The sequence below is a fragment of the Eptesicus fuscus genome, chromosome 16 (genome assembly GCF_027574615.1).
Source record: "Eptesicus fuscus isolate TK198812 chromosome 16, DD_ASM_mEF_20220401, whole genome shotgun sequence".
In the NCBI taxonomy this organism is placed as follows: Eukaryota; Metazoa; Chordata; class Mammalia; order Chiroptera; family Vespertilionidae; genus Eptesicus; species Eptesicus fuscus.
In genome coordinates, this window is record NC_072488.1 from 12,641,856 (window position 1) to 12,660,318 (window position 18,463).

The window sequence follows — 18,463 nt, forward strand, 5'->3', positions numbered from 1 at the left end:
TTGTTTATTTCTTTGTTTTATAAGAACCAGTGACCCATGGTGCCAGGTTCAAGTTGCAAGTAATCAAGACCTTTATTCTTTATTAATTTGGTGTGCAAACCGCCCAGTCTTTCAGCTCAAGGCAAAAAAGTTCCAGCTCTTTCAAGTCAAGTTACAGAATAGCAGTGGGTTGGGTTGACTTCACTCAGTAGCTAAAACTGCCCTAGACCTTAATAAGCTCTCAGGAAGCAAAAAGCTTTGGCCTATGTAACCAGGCCCTTGGATAGTATAAAGATAGTGGGTTGGGGAGATTTTCCTTCCCCAGCAGATTGACCTTCTGGCTGTGATTTGCTTAGGCTGAAATGGTTCTTAAACGAGTTTGTCTCACCTGATTTCACACCGACATATAGTAAGGGAGGAAGCACTGAAATGTCTGTAGGGCGGAGGGAGGAAAGCCTGTACGATGACTGAGAGTTGGCAGTGATTGTCAGGAGGGGGTTCTCCCTACCTTTGAGTGTTTCCGGGGGTAACCACCTAGTTGCGTAGCGCTCTGCATTGAGCTCCTGCCTATAGCTAGCCACGCACTGGGACCACCTTTCCCATGCACCTGGAAAATGGAAGCATTATCACTTTGTGTTCATAATGTGCACAGATAAGCAGAGTTAGAGAGGTGAAGACTTTAATCTTGGGTGTACCTCCAACTTATTACATGACTTTCAAAGCACTAGGACGAGCCTCCCTCTACTTTCGTTTTCTCATATGAACACTGGGGATCTAGTTGTTCAGTCCCGTGGAGACGTCGGCATATAAAGCTTCACCTACCACGCAGGGCCTGGTGGCAGAGGTAGCCTGGCAGTCCAGGCCTCCTGCAGTCGCCTCTTTGCTCACCGTCTTCTGTGGTCGTACGGGCACTTCCAGCCCCACATTTGATTCTGACTCTGTGTCCCTGCTTGGTTTGCATTCTGAGCCATGATTCCTTGGTGAGATCTCACTTCCTAGTCGCCATATCCACTCGCCCCGCCATCTGATCCCAGTGATTCTGTTTCTAGCCTGTTAACCCAGCCCCAGATCCTGTTTGCATCCTCGGTTAGTCTCTCATGACTCTGGATGGTTGTCTGGGTGACTAGTCTGGTGTGATTCCCCTGGTCCAGTTCAGCAAGAGGGGTCTGTACCCTGCCTCCAACAGTGGTGGCCATAGTCCAAGTCCTTGCAGAGTGGCTGTGGGAGAGGGACACAGGAAAGGACAGCCGCAAACATTAAATGAGATGGATGCTTCAGCCAGTTTCTGTATCCCACAGTGGCATGAAATCTCAACTCTTCCCTGAAACTTACTCTGGTTCCTACCTATGGTTCTACTTTCAAAGAACTGGATGTCAGATTATATCAGATATTAGGGAAAATATATCCTTGGCATTGCTTGCTCTAACCTGTTTTTTATGTGCGGCCAGAAGGAGCGGTGTTCAGGGAGGAAAGAACATGCATCGCTCAGCTCCTGCCAGCTTTCTCTCTGTGCCTCAGGGTCACAACTCCTTCCCTTCAGAAGCCCTCTTCCCCAGAGCATCTCCCCACAGTGCCATCTGTCCAGGACTTCTTCCAGTTCCCCTCCACCTCCCTGCGTTAGCTTCTCCAAGTCAGACGTCTATGCAAAACCAAGTCCCAAGTTCATATTTTCACTAAGTATTGATTATCTTATTCAGAAACATAGAACCCCCAGGCGCTCATGAAAGCAGTGACAGGGACCTTGGATTCGTTTAGTTGGCTTCACCACGTGCTTCCTGAGGCTGCGATCCCTCCCTCCCCAGTGCTCACTTCTTGCCTCGGCGTCACTGCCTATGTTGGGCTCTTCTGGCAGATGAGACCTCATCTCTGAATCAGGGGACTTGGATGCTGCTTCCTGCTCCATCATTAACTCGCAGCCTGTCTTTAAATAACTTGTTTCCTCCTTTTTGCTTCTTTCTTCCACCAGGACTTGCTACATCCGAGCGAAGCTTGGTTGGATAGTGTGTTTAATTCAGTCATGCAGTTAAGCATCTGACACTTACCTTCCTTTGGAAGCATCTGCTTGTTTGGTTACAACACCCCAGGGAACACTAGTTCCCGTTTTTTTCCAAGATGATGGGGATGTGAATATGGGGTGGTAGAGAAGTAATGATAGAACAGTGCAGGGAATTATTCTGAGAGCTCAGGGATGTGGAAAGGAAGAAGGAAGTGGCTGGCTCCACTACTGCATGAGGTTGGAGACCTGGCAGGACCCCAGGTAACATCCCTGCTCCTCCTTTACCCCGTTCCACCCAGGCCCGGGAAGAGTGCTGTCAAGAGGGCAGGTGCTGGCAATAATTCGGAGCATGTGGATGCTGAGCAAAGAGGCTCTGCTCCCCGGAGAGAGGCGGCTCAGACCCCGGAGTGTGTGGAAGCAGCCATGCCCTCAGGGAAACAGGATGCATATTCGGGTCTCTCGGGAGATTCTGCAATAACCTGGCATCCTATGATTCCGGGGGGTGGGGAGGGTGGTCTGTGGCTGTGATTATGACCATGGAGCCTTTTTATCCATTTATTTATTATTCCTTCCTCCATCCATTATCAGTGGATCACAGGACTTGGAGCCACAGTGGGATCAGGGACTTGCTCCATCCAGAGACTGTTTTCAGGACGGTTCCTGGCCATTGTGTAATACCTATTGGTACCGGTTATGTAGTAATTCTGAATTTGCTGAGCTGTTTCTCCTCTAGAGGTAGATGTTTCTGTAAGCCAGCAGCTTTTCAGAATGCTGGGTGACAAGAACCAGGCAGCAAGGCACAGAAACAGAACAAAGGCAACCACTGGGTAACATCGGCAGTTGCACCATATACAAGGGGCAGCTGCCTAAGGCAATGGTGCTCTTAGAAAGGAGGGGTTTTGAGATCTGTGACTTCTTAGGCAGGAGAGAGTCTGTGACGATGTGAGAGGCTGTCTTCTGTAGTTACCTGTAAGTTTGTGGTAAATGTCCCTTTGAGACATCCAACCTGGACCATGGGCCATATTTCCCTGGTAAAATACCTATCTGACCATTTTGGCTATTCCATTTCACTTTTTTCTCTTCTCTGTCCCTACCCTGATTAACTTAGCAGAGGTCTGAGTCTACTGAGAACGTACTGTGTGCTCAGTATTGTGCTGGGGACCCTGGGAATATAAGAAAACTAGTGTCCTGGTGCATGGATTCGTGCACATTGAAAGGAAATTAATTAAAATAAATATTTTAATATCACTATTCACGATATTTAGAAGTGTTAACCAAATTCATGATCAACAATGACAGATCAAAACACACGCATGCGATTGGCGCCAGCGAGAACTTTGTATGTATTTTTTAAACAAATATTTGTGAGCCTGCAAGGCACAAAGTGATATATGGCGGAGATAACTTTATATGATATACACTCATGAGAGGGAGGAAGAGAGACCCTCCTTAATGAAGCCTAATGAGATACAGACAAAAAAGAAATAAACTAACAAATATATAGATTTCAAATAACAAATACCTTGATGGGACACAGCAGAGTGCTCTGAAGACTGAGACTGAGGAGGGATTACTGTTAGGGTGGTCAGGGAAGACCACTCAGAGGAGGTGACATTTCCGCTGAGACCTTAATGAGCAGCCATTTAGAGAGTCAAGGGAGGAGTTCCAGGGAAATAAGTCAGCTGTGCGAAGAGCTGCTGAAGGCAGCAAAGAGGTTTGCATGAGTGAGTGTGGCTGGAGTTCAGTGAGCAAGGAGAGAATTGTGAGGTTAGAAAGGAAGTCAGGGCAAGATCAGCTGGGACCTCACAGGCCATGTGTATTATCAGTTAGGATTAAGTAGTAAAAAACATTGAAAAACGATGATTTAAAGCAAGTAGAAGTCTATTTCTCACTCTTCTATAGGTAGGCAGTCTAGGGCTGGAATGACAGGTCCAAAGGTCACATAGGACCCAGGTTCCTTCCTGCTTTTTACTCCACCATCCTTTGGGTGTGGCTCTCTTGCGTACAGTCCAAGAAAGCTGTTGGAGCTCCAGCCATCCCATTCACACATTGAGTAACAGAATAGAAAAAAGATGGAAGAAGGGTACAAACTTCATTTACTAAGACTTTGAAGAAGTCTCATGCACCACTTCCAAGTACATCTCATCGCTCCAGAACTTACTAGGTGTACCGATTAATAACGGTGGATTTTGTAATAAAAGAAAACACGATAATTTCAAGAGAAACATCAAAAGTGCTTCATTCAAAGTAATGTCCATCGCTAGCTACACATTTCCCCATCTTTCAGGTAATTTGTGGATACCGTCCCAATAGAACTTTTCTTGATTTGAGGCAAACCATTCAGAGACCCAATTTTCCACTTCGTATGTTTTGAAGTGCTGCTCAGAAAGTGGGTGTGCCATCGATTGGAACAAGTGGTAATCTGAAGGAGCAAGGGTCTGGTGAATATAGCAATGGGTTAATACTTCCCAGGCAAGATCTTTTAACCTGTCTTTAACTGGTTTTGAAGTGTGTGATAGTGCGTTATCATGAAGCAAAATTACTTTGCCGTGTCTTCTGGCCCATTCTGGTCATTTCACAATCAAAGCATGGTTCAAATTGATTATTTGTTGTCGGTAGCAATCAGTATTAATGGTTTCACCTAGTTTTAGAAGCTCATAATACACCACACCTTCCTGATCCCACCAAACTCAAAGCATTGTCTTCTTCCTGAAGCGATTTGGCCTTGCAGTCAATGTTGATGGTTGACTTGGATCAACCCATGATTTTGTGCATTTGGGATTCTCAAACTAAATCCACTTTTCATCATCAGTCACAATTCGATGGAAAAAAGACTTTCTTTCGTGCCATTGAAGCAACATTTTACTGATGACTTTTCCGTTTTCCATTTGTCTTTCGTTCAGTTGATGTGGCACCCATTTTCCTTCCTTTAAAATCTTTCCCATTGCTTGTAAATGATAGAAAATTGTTTGCTGAGCAACATTTAATCTTTCTGCAAGTTGTTTTTGAGTTTGACATGCATCTTCATCCAATAATGCTTGTAATTGTTGGTCTTCAAACTTTTTCGGTTGACCTGGATGTTCTTTGTCTTTCACATAGAAATTATCACTTTTAAAGCGTTTAAACCAGCATTCACAAGTATCTTGAGATGGAGCATGTTTACCATAAGCTTCCTGAAGTATACGATAACTTTTTCTTCAAAATAAAGTAATGAATTAAAACTTCCCGCAAATGCTCTTTTTTGGCACGAAATTTGACATTTTTAAGCGTAAAAATATCTGATGTTAACACCTTCAGCAAATTTGACATATGAAGTTTTGAAGCTTGCTTGTCAATACAACAAAATAGCATACATATCAAATCGCATATATATCAGCATATGTATAACTCCATATATTGAAAAAAAAATCCGCATTATTAACTGATGCACCTAGTAGTTCATGTGGCCTCAGCATATGAGCTAGGCAGACTGGGAAGTGTAGTTCTTTAGCTTGGGCAGCAAATGCCCAACTAAAAATCAAAGTTCTTTGAGTGAAATAGAATGGATGCTTAATAAGCAACTACTAGTCTCTTTCAAACCAAGGCAAGGAGTGTGGACTTTGTCTAGGTTAAGGTCCCATCAGGAAACAGATGACACATCACACAGTAACTAAGGAGAATTCTGTGGCAGGACTGTGTTCAAAGGTGTGGACAGGGAGTCATTACCTTCTCTAGGCCTGCATGGGCAAGAGGAGAGCATGGTTACCAGAAGGTGGAAAGAGCTGTAACTGTAGCTGCAGAAAAGGGTTTCCTGGCAGGAGCTGGGAGGGCCTTTGGTAGAGGAATGGAGCTAGTGATATTACTTCTCTTAAAGTCTATTGCATCTGGTGTTGATATACCCATCCCAGTTCTCTTACGTTTTCTCGGTATATCTTTTTCCATCTGCTGCTTTTTTTCCCCCTTTCTTTCTTTAAAGTGTGTCTCTTGTAGACAGCACATGGTTGGATTTTGCTTTTGTCGACATTTTAACAATCTCTCCTGTTTATTATTAGAGAGTTTAATTATTGATATGATTGGATTTGGGCTTGCCATTTTGATAGTTGTTTCCTGTTTTTCCCATTCCATTTTTGTTCCTCTTCCATTACCTTACTTTATGTCAGACAGATTATTTTAATATGCCACTTTAATTCCTCTGTTGATATTTTTAGCTAATTTTTTGAGTTATTTTCTTAATGGCTTGTTTAGAGATTGCAGTATGCATGTTTAATTTAACACAGTCTACTTCAGATTACTAGTGACTTAATTCTGATAAAATATAACAACTTTGCTCCTTTTCATCCACCTCCTTTGTGCTATTATTGTCACTTATTACACCTGCATGTTATAATGTAAACACAACAATATAGCTTTTGCTACTATTGCTATAAACAATATTATACTTTCAAAATAAATTAAAAGAATAAGAGGACTATGAGCTAAAGAACTACACTTCCCAGTCTGTCCCAGCTCTTTGTATTTTCTCTGTCTGTTATGTCCAGCGTGTCTTTGGAATGGGCATATTAATGCTCAGGATGTTGGTTGCTCTGTTCCCGTATTTCATAATTGTTACAGTGGATGCAGAGGGGAGGGGTTTATTTGGTTTAGTGGATGATGAGTTTTTTACTCTGATTTTTTTTCTGTATTTTAAATTTACATTTATTTATATTTCTCTTTTGGTATTGTCTTTATCTTTTCATTCAGTTCATTCATTCATTCCTTTATTCATTTGTTCATTCGTTTTATGCTTAGATTAAGTCCAGAAAACAGTTATTTTATTTTTCAAGAAAGCTCGGTTTCCCTAAGCTAGAGGAAATTGACAACTGCAGACTAATCTGTTAGTCATTTAAGTGATTCTTTCTTCATAAGCCTGTAATCAAGGCCAATAAGTTAGAAATTAGGGCAGCTTTTGAAATTTTAAGTAAAAATCAGAGGCTTCTGTGTATTATGATGAATGCCCCTTCCATGCTCTGATTTTGTTAGCTATAAGATTGCTGGTATAACCATGGAAATGATTTGCACTGATGAGGCACTGTCATTTCACCCTCAGAGGCAAAGCTGTTATAGGAGTAGCCACTCAGTTCCTGAGCAAGTGGTGTGGACTTAATCTCGTTGCCACAGAAACAATGGCCTGTGAGATAATAAGCAGCCACAGACAAGATGGCTGCTAGATAATTCAGATGAACCAACACTGCAGGTTTTCTCAAGTCTTGCATTCTTTGGGGGTACATATCATATTTTTCTAGAAATAGATTTGAAGCACAAGTCAGAGTTGGTAAGCTGATTAAAATTTGAGACTATAATGTTAAGTCTTAGAATTCATTTCAAATCAAATCTATAAGAAGTGTAACATTATCTTAGAATTAATGTGTTTACTTCAGATTAGGCAAATATAAAGATTTGTGGTTTAATTTTATTATTCCTATCCTATATAATAAAGAGGTAGTATGCAAATTGACCCTCACACCATCACAAGATGGCTATGCCCACAGCAGAGGCGGGGTTCCCATAACACAAGATTTCTGTGCCCACAGCAGAAGGGGGGTTCCAATAATGAGCAATCAGCAGGGACCTGAGGTTGCATGGCGCCAGGCTGGGGTGGGGGACCTTAGGCTGTGGCCCCCGCCCAGCGGGGCTTGACTGGGGACCTCCGGCTGCACCTCTGCCCAGCTGGGCTTGACAGGGGACCTCAAGCTGTGCCCCCCACCGTGGTGCCAGACCAGGGGACCTGAGGCCACACCCCCACATCCCAGCGCCGGGCTGGGGGACCTCAGGCTGCATCCCCCACCCAGCAGAGCTTGACGGGGGACCTCAGGCCACAACCCCTGTGCAGCAGAGCTTAACGGGGGACCTGAGGCTGCGCCCCCCGCCTGACGCTGGGCCAGGGGACCTGAGGCTGCACCCCCTGCCCGGCACTGAGCCAGGGGACCTTAGGTTGTGCCCCCTGCTCAGTGGAGCTTGACAGGGGTGGGGCTGGCTGGGTCTGGATCTTGCCCAATGGGGGTGGGGCCGGCCGGGTCTGGGTCTTGCGTGATTTTGAGGTGCGTGCGGGTGGACAGGGACTTGACTCTGGGTCCAGTGGTGCACCCAAGACTCTGACAGGAGGAAGATTTTCATATACATTTTACTAATTTTCTTTCATCTCTGACAATTTTATTATAGAGAAAGGGCAAATAGCAGTATTAAAATATTTCCTCTAATTAATTCCCTTTTAATGTACATGAATTTCATGCACTGGGTCACTAGTTAATAATAATAGCTATCAGAGCTGTTGGAACTAAAACTGTTAATGAACAAAAAGTGAAACCAACCACTTCTCTATATTGTTCCAAATGATAAAAGGATACGGGAAAAGATAAGAGAAAATTTACTTTCTAAATGCCTTTTGCTTTGATTATGAGACCTATTGGGTCCTTTAGATGCTGTAAGCATTTTGGTTAATGTTTATCCTGGACTTCCTTGGAAGGGGCTGTTAGCTCTGCTCGCATAGCGATGTTCATCTTTTCAGCAAACACACAAACAACACACCCTTCCACAGTTCACAGCTCAGACCTGGTCTCTCGGCAGCCCTGTCACCATTTGACTCAGATTGAAACTTGGGTTTTCTCTTTAGAGCTTATTTCCAGAAAACCTTTTTTTTTTTTTTTTTGTAACTTCTGACACTGATTTGAGAATTTATTTCATTCATCTTCACTGGGAATATTCTCTTCATTCTAATGCCTTGGATTTATGTGACACCTTTGTAATGACCTTACAAGGACTTCTTGTGAGGGAGGAGGCTGTAAGTCAGATGCACTTTACCATCTGATGATTTCCCCCTGTACCTTTTATGTTCGTTATATGATTCTTTTCAGCTATAATTAATGGAGTAAAGTAATTGCTAAAATGAGTTTATCTGATCAAAGAAAGGTCATGAAAACTCCGTGATTTTAACTTAAAAGTTTATGCAGCTGCATGGAAACTAATAAATTGTAACCCGAGAAGGCATCTAACTCAGTGAAAGGAACTGGCTTGTATAGTATTGCTCTATTCAGTCTAACCTTTTCTTAAAGTTAACTTTGAAGTATTTTTTACATTGGTGAAACATAGGCATTATTTTGGTGCAAAACTTCTGCTGTTGTTGAAGATAACAGTTATAGTAGTAACAGCTAACAGGTATTGGTGTACACCATGCTCCAGACACTGCTCTCAGTATTTTGCGTGTATTTGTGTTATTTAATCCTCAAAACATTCTTCTTAGGGTAATTCCTAGTAGTGCCCCACTAACAAATGACAAAACTGTGGCTTAGAAAGAGTGCATATAGTCACTGTGACAGAGCTCGGATTTCAGTGAGGAACTGAGTCCAGAGCCCTGTGCTTCCCTGCATTACTTCACTCCTCACATCACAGTGGGCGGTATCCCCTCCTCCCCCCATCGCGCGTGATCAGCGTGGAAAATCTTTGGAGCTTCAGAGAGCCTGGGAGCCCCAGGAACAAAAGTAGAGGGTCAATATCCCTCCAATTTTTTTTAAAGAAAATAAATTATTTTATTTTATTCTATATTAATGTACTCTTTGTAAACATACCCACAACTGCATCTGACACATAGCAAGCGGAGATAAGTGTAGACTGTCTCATCTCTCAGGAATAGAGTGGACATCTCCAAAGACATTGCTGATCTGAAGGCAGCAAGCATGAAGCTGGCTGGCATCACTTTTCAGTAATGGGGCAAGCTGTCCAGCTCTAATAGCACAAAAATATTGGCTCTTGTGGGGTTTACTCTGTGGCCATAGGAAGAGCAAAACTAAGTGGCTTAAAGAAATAACTAGCTACTGATGATCAAAAACCAGACTGGACCTATTTAGACATAATGGTTCATTGCACAAGTGCATGCAGACCTACAAAATCAAACGCTACCTCAGCCAACTGGGCACTGCGGATGTGAGAGTACCCCAGGTTCTAGGGCAAGAGGGAGTGGTAGGAACTACGGCAAACGGCATGCCCCTTTACGTAGTTTTGATTTAAAACAACAGCAAACAGTATAATCCAAACATTTCTGCGGGCTGGATCTATCCTGATGGCCCATAAATCTTTTTTATAAAACAAAATAAAACACTTTATATTATAAAAATTTCAAGCAAATACAAAAGTAGAGAGAAAAATATAATGAACCCCCACATCACCCCTATTGCAGTTTTATCTACCTTGCTTCATTGATCCCTCCCTCTTTGTTAATTTAAATTTTTAAAAATCATCTGTGATATTTTGAAGCAAATGTGGAATTTTATTTTACCTGTAAATACTTCAGTGTGTATCTCTGACCGATAAGGATTTAACAAAAGATGTATCCAATATAACATGATTACATCTAATTCTTTAATATCATGTAATACCAGTATTTGTTCAAATTTACCTATGTATTGCAAACATTTTTTTTTTTTTTACAGTTGGTTTGTTCAAATCAGAATCCAAGCAAGTCAGGACACATGAATGATGAAAATCTTTTTGTAGAAGAGATGTGGACCCAAATAATGGTTATTGCCACCCATTTTTCCTTCCACATAATTGAGTTTAGAAAATGCAGAGTGAAATTGTTTAAAAATGGACTCAGTAGGATGGGAGGGCCGTAAGAGCTTATCAGGTAGAGAGGCTAGTACAAACAAAGGCACTAGGGGAGAAATAGAATACGCGTCAGGAATTATAAGTTTAGAATTTCTTAAATGCATGGTGGGCCCTGAGGAGTGGTGAGAGGGTGAGCTAAAGAGGCAGCCAGAGCCCAGAACTCAGCATTATATGGGCTAATGAATATGGACTTCATTCTGAGGACAGCAAGGACTCACTGCAGAGTGCTCAGTAGACAAGTGGCATATACCAGTATTTGCTCTTCAAAAAGTGACTGTTTGGTATTACATAGAAGATGATTTGGACCGGAACCAGGAAACCTAAAGAGATGATTAGCCCTGAACTAGAGCAGCCATATTAGGGATGGAGGGGAAGAAAATGTTTCACAAAATATTTTGGAAGTGAAACACACAGAACTTACTGATTGATCCCAATAAGGTAAAAGACTAAGAAGAACTTGGGATGATTCACAGGTTTCTTTCTTGGGCATCTAGGTAGCTGATGATGCCCTCATGTGAAGCAGGGATTCCATTATGAGAAGCAGATGCAGAAATGTTGAGCCCAGTTTGGGATATGTTGACTTATATGAGCCGCTGGATATCCAGGTGGAGAGTGAATGTGTGAACTTTCACACAGAACAGATGTGTGGTGGAGGCTCTGACCAGAATAGCCTGGACTTCATTCCAGCCTTGAAACCCCTGGTCGTCCCAGTTTGGATGATGCAGAACTATTTGGCCTGACTAAAGCCTTAACAACAGGATTCAGTCATATTTCCCACTGGACAGGATCTGGTTAGAACTTGAAACCTTGTTAAAAATACTTGCTCACAAAGAAATGGTCCAATTCTTGAGATGGCCTGTTCTGGGGTGTATGGAAAGAGGCTATTGGGAGTGACCTCTGGTCTGAGAATGACCCTTGATTAAATTTAACCCTTGGCTTCAGGAGAAGCTGAGGGTGACAGGAATGTCAAAACACAAGTCATCTCATAAAATGGCAAATACTGTCTGACTGCACTTATCTGAGGTTCCTCGAGTAGTCAAATTCATAGAGACAGAGTAGACTAGAGGTTCCCAGGGACCAGGGAGGCCAAGAGTGGGAGGGAGGGGTTGTTTCCAGGGACAGCTTCACCAGTTTGGGATAATACACAGTGTTCCAGAGGTGGGTAGTGGCGAATGTACTTACTGCCACTGAACTATACACTTAAAATGGTTATATGTTATGTATATTTTAACACAACTTTGAAAATGAAATAATTAAAAAATAATTCATTAGTAGGCAGTCCTTTTATTAGTCACCTTTCTTCAGTCTCAGTCAACCTGCTATTTTTTCTCTAATCCATTTTTTAAAAATTTTTGTTGATTTTTTTAGAGAGAGGAAAGGAGAAAGAGGAACATTGATTGCTTATCTCCCACACACGCCCTGACTAGGGATTGAGCCTGCCACCTTTTGGTGTATGGGACAACGCTCCACCAGCTGAGCCACACTGGCCAGGGCTCTAATCCACTTTCAATCAGAGGTTGAATTGGAGGGGATAAGAAGTGACCTCTAGTGATGCCATTGTTTTATATAAATAATGTCATTTATTGAGTGCTAACTATATGCAAGTACTGTGCTAAGTACTTTACATTCATAATTCCATGTAATTCTCTCAATAGTCCTATAAGCTGGCTACTTACCCCGCTTTACCTTAGTGGAAACTAGAACACTTAGCAATGCAGTAACTGTCCGGAACTCCCATAGCTAGTAGTTGAAGAAAACAGCATTTGAACTAAGACCTTTAGATTCCAGAACTCTTTCTCTCAACAGTTCACTAAAGCTTCCCAATCCATGTGCTGGGCACACCACAGGGTTAGGGATAGGCTACCGATAGGATACTGCTGACTTCAGTCCTTGGGGGAGCTGGACTGCATGGTCAGCGACTTCTGCTAGCTTCACACATTTTCCCAGTGTGCCATGAAATTATACTACTTTTCTGAGTACATGCCATAATTAGAAAGAGGCACGGGAGCACAGTACAACACAATATTGCCTGTTCTATAATAATTGAAGGACCCTAGATATGTACATGGTCAAGAGAGTCCCAACCCGTCTGTATGATGGGTTACCTTTCTGCAAATGAGGTCCTACAGGCTTCCCCAGAGTTACTTCTGATGCCCCAACTATGAATCTGTTTCTTTGTACTGTGTGAGTCTTTTGAACTCCTCAGTGTTTAAAAGGTGGATTAAGGGTTCCTTGTCTCCAAGGAAACCATAGTACCTGCCATTGATCAGCAAACTTTGCATGCAGGTGAGCCTACGGAAGATAATTGCAGAAGGGACTCTATCAGTGTGATTGAGGTGAGGAGACTAGTGATTACATTCACATTTTAAATGCCAGCCACCCAGCAATCTCGGAGCGAAACCATTGTCTCTACTCAATCTGTTTCCCAATAAAGATTCAAGTTTAGTTTCATGCATTTTCCCAGTTAGTCTTTCTGGTTAGGCATAGAGTCTTATTTAGCTTCATAGGCCTAAAGATTTGTAGAAATGGGGTTTACCTTTTATGTACTCCCAGGTCACATGTTAATTTAACTCCATGAACATTTAAGCACATTCTTTGTGCCAGGCATTACACTTAACGCTAAAGACACAGGGCTGAATGGGACATGTTCCTTTTCCAGAGGAACTCACGCTATATTATACTCAGATTCCCTGAGGCTTTTGCCAACGCTGTCTTCTTTTAAATCTCTTTGGCTATGCTAATATTTCTTATTTTTCATTTGGCTGTAGCTTGGAAACCTCATATGTATTGTAAACTGTCTCCTGTGTCAGACAAATTAAAATAATTTAGAGTTTATCCTTAAGCTCTTGTTTGATTGAGGCCTCAGAAATGAAATGTGGTCTCAAGAAAGCATCTCCAAATGGCACAGCTTTTGTTTTATGTTGGAAGAATGGAGTGGGCCCAAACCCTAGTCCAAACTGTTCCACCACAGTCAGTCAACAAGAAGGTAGAACCATCTGAATGGGGCAGGGCTTGAACACTGTGTTTATAAGAAGATGAAAACATGTGCAGTTGGCCTCAAACCAAGAGGACAGACAGACTACTTTAAAAGACCCATTCTTCTGGGGGGTGAACGGCCGGGATTGCAGGCTCAGTGGACTCCACAGAGGGTAAACAGAAAGAGACTCACTCTGATGTTCAAAGACAGTTTACGCCAGCATCATGCATTGTGTTCACTGTTCCAGAGATCCTGAAGCTGCAGAAAACCACGGTCAGAACTGCTTCTCGATTTCAGCCTTGCAAGTTAGATTCTTTTAACAACTAGAAAGTCCTTTGAAGCAACCCAGATTTAACTTTGGGACCCTGCGAGCACTCATTTTTTATTCCATGTATGACACAGACAGGTACAGACTAGAGGTTATAGCACAGAAGTGGGAGTAAAGACCTCAGTTTCTATTTCCGATCTCATTTTGTCCTGTCAGGTGAGTTAGGTCAGCCTCAGTTTAAGGTAATGATACAATTGAATCCATTGATATTCTTAAAGTAAACTAAGGGGCAGAAAATGGAAAAGCAGGGATAGCTGCTACAGCAATCCCCCATCCTCCTTCCATGAGTCTTGAGTATTTCAATTTGGAGGGAACAGAGAGGGGATAGGGCTTGACCAGAATTCTCTAGCATGTGCAGGTTTGTTCTTTCACACACACACACACACACACACACACACACACACACACACCCCTACACCTCAGTGATAACACTCAGCTAACTGTACACTCCTGGAATCTCAGGCTTTGAGAAAAACAAAGAGTAACTGTTCTTCCCCCCAACACACACACACAGGAACCCTCCCTAAGAAATGTTCCTTTAATGTTTTATTTTTTTATTTTATTTTATTTTATTTTATTTTATTTTATTGTTTGAATAGGCAGTGTATTCATCTAGCTTAAAAAATACACACTGTGAAAAGTCTCATGCTCAGCCACCCTGTTCCTCTTCTTGTCACTTTGATTAGCTTTTTAAATTCAGCCAACAGTTTCTTTATGTGTATTAAACTAATACAAGTACATATTCTTCATTTTCTCATTTCTTACAAGAAAAGTAGCATAGTATACACCCTATCAATACCTGGAGCAAGTATTTTTGACGTCTTGTTACTATGGATGTGCAATTCCTAACCTCTTCTAATCTTGGTTACTGAGTTAACCAAGGGCTCAGACCTGCAGCTTCCCAACTCTTATAAATGCAGGTGGGACTTATATTATGCTCTGTCATTCCAGGTTGTCATTAGAAATGTCTCTTCAGTATCCAGTATAAGGCTTTCCAGTGGTTCAGAGTACTTTCCCACTTATCACCTCATTTCATTTGAATCTCCAAAGCTCCCCTGAGGTTAGAAAGGCAGGCATTGTCCTTACTTCTCAGGTGAGGAAATCAGGGTAAAGGGTTTTGCGTTGGGTTACTCATCTGGGTCTAAGGTCTGTCCTCTGTACCGAATGCCACTTAACTTTAGTTTTCCAAAAACGCGGGGAGACTGCCTTCCATAGTTTTGTTCATACTTCTCCGTATTTACCATACAGTCTTGCATGGTTTTTAAAAAGCCTTTTGAGATAATTGTATATTCACATGTAAGTATAAGCAGAGAGATCCTATGTCTTCTTTACCCAGTTTCCTCCAGTGGTTACACTGTATAGTGCAATGTCAACAGCCAGGATGCTGACATGGACACATTGCTGTGACAAGCAACCCCAGTCTCTGTAGCAAACACAGTGGTATTTGCTGTATCAGTTCAGTGGTGGCCACCAGTGGGAGGAAGGCTCTGCTCCCTGAGGCATTCTAGGACCTGGCTTCTGTCTCCACATCCCCTGTGGGCTCAGCAGCCTCCACTGCACCTGCTGCCAGGCCAGCTGGTCAGAGGTTGGGAGGGCCCGGTCTGGATGGCGCATGTACTCCTCCCACCCATAGCCATTGGCCAGGATGCAGTCGTTTGGCTGCATCTCCCTGCAGGGAAGCTGAGGAGTCTGTTTGACTGTTCCCAGGAGGAAAAACGTTTGAAGAGCACGTAAACAAGATCGTCATGGTAGTATTGTTAGTTGTGGTGAAAACTAGAGAAAAACCAAACGCTTACTGCTGAGGGAATGATAAAGTGTTAAACTCGCCCCATGGAATAGTATGCAGTTGTGAAAATTACAAAACTATATCTACAAACAGTAAAGATAAAATATTTTAAGGGGGAAAATGGGAGATATCTGTAATACCATCAACAATAAAAAATATATTTAAAAATATTTTGAAAAACGTAATGTTGACTGAAAAAAGCAAGTCACAGGAGAATTTTTATATAAAAGGCCCAAAAAACAAAACAGAACAAGGCAATATGTTATTTAGAGATGCGGGAATAGGTATCAAAACCATGTTTTTAAAGAAACGAAGGAATGATTGATCGGTATTTGAGAAAGTGTTTCTCTCCGAGGAGAGAGGCAGGAAGATTACATAGCAAGAGGGGCCCGGGGGGGGGGGGGGCGGGGGGGGCGCTGTCTTTGTTCTGAGAGGGAGTGTAGATTCGCCCCGTTCACTGTGTTACAGGACTGAAGTGTGTGTTACAAGTATTCTTTGATGTGTACCAAATATTGCAGTAATTTTTACAATAATGAGCTGAAACACTACCATTAGTAATGGTAAAAATAAATATTAGTTATGAATGTGACAAGGAGCAGGCCCGTCACTTGAAGAGGTGACATATTGATTGGTGTTTCTGATGTGTGACAGTGACCCACTTGGGGCTGGGTCCACCTCTGCGCAGAGTTGCTGGCCCCATTGTTTTGATCAGCCTGGTGCCCTGGTCACCATCCTGTCTGGTTCTCTGCGGTTTTCCCGAGTTCCTCCTGCATTCCCTTCAGTCACCTCAGCAGTGACCCGGTCCTCTGCATACTCTACTGTAGAGATTGTTCCCTGCAGAGTTATATTGTGATCCTTCCCAATGAAAGGCAAGTTTTACACATCTAAATTTACGAAATACGGTCCATTTAATGGTATGTCATACCTAGAAAGTTACAACCACATCTAGCATTTCCGCAAACAAAAGCTGAGACTTGTAACGAACAGGAGCAATTACTACACAGTTGTCACCATGGTACGTGCCCAACTTCCAGGGCAACCAAATCACTTAATAAACAAGTCAGATCCTCTTTATCTTAAAGTGAAAGACCTAAAGGAAGCACCCAGGAGTAGTTGCCAGCCGGGATCCATCTCTTATCTGGTGCAGGCAAACTGTCTGTGAATAATCAATCCAGAGCAGTCCTCTGCGGTGTCATTGTCTCCTTCCCACTCCTGCCCATTCTCCTCTTTATCCCAAGCCTTAGCCTTTGTAGTCTCCACCCTCCGTGGGGCATCCTGTGCTCTCTGAGCCTGGAGTGAGTCAGCATGTGGCTACATCCCCGCATTTCCAGGAAAATGGACTGAAGTTATCAAAAAACCCGATCTGTCCAACCATAGATAAAAATCAAAGCATTTACAGCCACCCAGGGAGTCAGCTCCGCAGCCTCGCTCTGGAGCACGCAGTCCAGCTCCTTTGGGAAATACCTAGCTGGGGAGTGACTGGTTCCCGGGGTAAAATGTTCGTTTCTCAGACAGCCAACCCTTTGTAAAAAGGAAACAGGCTCGGTCAGGGTGGTGATGAGATAAAGGCGGCCACTCCTGTTTGAATGTTTGTCATTTTGGTGGGGATTTTGTTTAACAAGGTTTCTACCTTATCTGTCTTCTTTTAGATTTATAGCTCCAGAGCCCATAAAGGGAGGCCACAGATGTGAATAAGGGCTGTGGAAAGATTAAAAACAAACCCAGGCTCTTCAGTAAGAATACTCTTTAGAGATTTTGGATTTTGGTCTTGTCTTTTTTGACAAGATCACATCAGAGACTCGAGTAGTACTTGACTAGTAGTACTTAGCAGTACTTGGCTAACTATATACATGTTATGTAAATAGTGGAAAGAATGTGGCTTTGGCATTGTTTATGGCACATGTGCTATTTCCTATTACTCTGCCCTGGGAAACAGGGTTTGGTCCATTATTATAATTTAGTTAAAAATTATTTGTTGTCCCAACTGGTGTGGATCAGAGGTTGAGCATTGACCCATGAACCAAGAGGACGCTGGTTTGATTTCCGGTCAGGGCACATGGCAGGTTGTAGGCTCCATCCCCAGTGTGGAGCATGCAGGAGGCAGCCGATCAACAATTCTCTCTCATCATTAATGTTTCTATCTCTCTATCCCTCTTTCTTCCTCTCTCTCTAAAATCAATAAAAACATTAACATTATTTGTTGAACCCCTGTCCTGGGCCAGGCACTGTATCAGATACATGAATAAGATATGATCCCTCCCTCATGGAACCTAAAATCAGAAAATCATCATTATATTCTACAGTTTTAGAAGATAATACTAACATTGAGTCTGAAGGAAAAAGGACCAGATCTGTGAAAAGCTCTCTGTGTGGTGGTGTCAGGTACCTACAGCCCCACTTCGTGGCCTTTATGCTTTGGAGAGGGTTTGGGCCACTGCTGCTACTGTCATGTATTTGATTGCACCTGAACCAGGTACACCTTCTCCTTGTCACGCCTGACCCAAGAGTTAGCGTGCTGTTTACCCACATGGCATGGTCATCCCTTCAGTCTGTTGAATACTACTGTTATTTCTATGGAGGAGAAAGTGTCTCAGCCCTCAATCCAAAGTACACGAATAGTTGTCACTTATAAAACATTTACTATATCTGTGCTAGATAGAGTGCGTGCATTATGTCGTGTAGCCTTACAATAGTCCTGCAGGATAAAATCACAGTTGCTCCTCTACCAATAGATAGATAGAATGCAGAGAGGCTCAGTAATTTGCCTAAAAACCCACAGAG

General features: G+C 42.6%; 1 protein-coding gene across 2 annotated transcripts in view; it reads left to right on the forward strand.

Moving 5' to 3' along the window:
* BABAM2 (BRISC and BRCA1 A complex member 2) overlaps positions 1–18,463 on the forward strand; it is a 356,468-nt gene that overhangs the window by 279,539 nt on the left and 58,466 nt on the right. The gene's annotated exons all lie outside the window — the stretch shown is intronic.